Raw genomic sequence first — 2,498 nt, 5'->3', positions numbered from 1 at the left:
AAATACCCTTTCATCAAATGGACTAAAACTTCGCATATCAATAACATAAGTGTTTGTGCACAGATTAATCTGTTAAGTATGACTTTCATGAAAAATATATGATAGACAGCCGCATTGTCTTCGTATTTTTTGATTGACCCTCGTAGAGTTTGATGACGATAATTCTATCTTTGAATATTACACAACATAATGCATTTGGGTTTTTTTTTTCATATGATTCATATTTGAAAAAAAAATGTGCGCGATATTATTAATATAAAGCTACGGGACTACTTGCAGAGCAAAATAACGTATCGTTGTTTTAAGCATTAAAAATAATCAATTTAAGCAACTCCCGTCACTACATCAGTACCTTGGTTTTTATTAGCTTCGATTGCATAAAGTTAATGAAACTTGATAACATCATACATGTCCCCAACGAAAACACCAATGTCGATTTTTGTGCTAAAATATGGTTGAAAAGATTGGTGAAATTTTTGTTAAGAACCTGGCATGATAAAAAACCCAGGTTCTAAACAAAAAATTCACCAATCTTTTCAACCATATCTTAGCACATAAATCGACAAAAAATAGATAGCTTTAAAAGCTTAAAAATACATGAATAATCAAAAGAGGTATAAACTTTTGATAATTTTTATGACAAATTATATTTGTAAGCAACGCAAAACAAAACAGCAACGATACTTGAAAATAATCTCGTAAAACATATGCATCGCTAATTAAATTTTTTCCAGTAAATTTTGATATTATTTTGCATATGATGGATGTGTGCATTATGTTCGGATTTCCCCATGGCAGTTGGTTTGCAATTGTCGTAGATGTTTCGCTGCCACTTTAGTTTAAATTGCTGCTGACAATGCTCTGTCTACTGTGAAATGTGTATGCATTACAATTCTCGGGGGAAAAAGATCACTAATGGGTTATCAACAACAACGACAGAACACGCAACCACATACACAGCTTGATGATCTCGTAGTTGGTTGATCTAAAAATAAAACCAAACGTAAAGTAAATAGAATGAGATCAACAATGACGCAATTTGACTAATGGAAAAAGGCCTAGATTTCTCGAAAAAACTTAAGCCTGAGGTCTTACTTAAATACATGGTTACTTTATTGAAATTTTGCACTTCTTTTTTTAAAAATTAGTCATGATTATTAATAAAGTTTGGTTAAAATTTAAGTAGCCTATGTAACAAATCGCAAATATGAAATCAAATCGCATGAATACAATTGTGTTAATTAAAAATAATAACGACTTTAAAACATGAAGAAATGATTGTTTACATATAACATGATGAGAATAATACAGGAAATTCAAAACAGACCACCTGTGACAAAAAATGTTTTATACACAGCTAAGTAAAATTTTCTACTCCATTGAGATCAGAGAATTTTTATTTTTTGAGAAATGCACTTTGAGTAAAATCTTAGCTGAGTAATTTCTCAGGATTTTAAATCAAACATATTAGATAAAACTCTAGATTTTCTTGGACAAATTCAGGCCTTGTATCAGTAGATTGTATATATATAGATATATATATTATTCACGTCACATAATTTTCACTTAGCAAGATCAAATATATGTAATTGACTGTTTTGTTTTAAATTTAAACTTATAACATCTACCCTTAACCAAGCCATATCCTTTGTAATGTATATAGTTGACATCCAATTCACAAAAAACAAGCAGAAATATTTGATGACTTTTAAAAAATGTACCTTTTTCACATTATAACATATTATAACGTTTTTTGAATCGTCAAATTTTACATACGATGACACATATAACTTTTAAAGAAATGTTTAGCAAAACAAAGCATTTATAATTTACATACCGATATAGAATCCATTTGCAAATTCAAAAGCCATAACAGAGAAAGTTATGAAAACGAGAAGAAGACTCAATGTTGTTTTCGTATCCATTGTTCTCTGATACCTCTATATAAAAACACACCTTTCTTTTAAGTTTATATATGAAGAAAACCGGGAGTTTTCCACTCTATAAAATCGTTGCAATTTTCCGAAATCATTGCGTTTTATTTGTCATGTGTCTTTTGCATTGGTCAATGAATTTCAATTACATTCATTTGGTATGTTACCTGCAGAACGTAAACATGTCAATTTTGATTTATGTGTTGTTTTTTTTGGTTTATGTTTCTTAATTCACAACACGTTAAACGGCAAGATGTCTGTATAACAGGTAAATCCTGCACTTGAGTACACTTTTCGACTTAATCAATTGGTAATCTGTTTGAAACAGACAAAACTTTTAGATACAAATAATTTTGATTTTGTATTATCTATCTTGATATATATATATATATATATATATATATATATATATATATATATATATATATATATATATATATATATATATATATATATATATATATATATATATATATATAAAGCGCTCTGGATTAAATCTGAAAGAAATAGATTATTGTGTTATCGTCTACTGAAAACATTTATATATACATAAATATATAATCT

At 28.1% G+C, this 2,498-nt stretch overlaps 1 long non-coding RNA gene across 1 annotated transcript; it reads right to left on the bottom strand.

Moving 5' to 3' along the window:
- Positions 1–619: 619 nt before the first annotated feature.
- Positions 620–1,997, bottom strand: LOC136271977 (uncharacterized). The gene is made up of 2 exons (XR_010709889.1): positions 1,838–1,997; positions 620–985 (listed from the first exon to the last, which is right to left on the bottom strand). It is a non-coding gene; the product is annotated as an uncharacterized lncRNA (long non-coding RNA).
- Positions 1,998–2,498: the final 501 nt, after the last annotated feature.

This window comes from Magallana gigas, chromosome 10 (genome assembly GCF_963853765.1).
Source record: "Magallana gigas chromosome 10, xbMagGiga1.1, whole genome shotgun sequence".
Taxonomy (NCBI): Eukaryota; Metazoa; Mollusca; class Bivalvia; order Ostreida; family Ostreidae; genus Magallana; species Magallana gigas.
The sequence above is the reverse complement of the archived record's forward strand: the minus strand, read 5'-3'. Positions and strand labels throughout refer to the sequence as shown.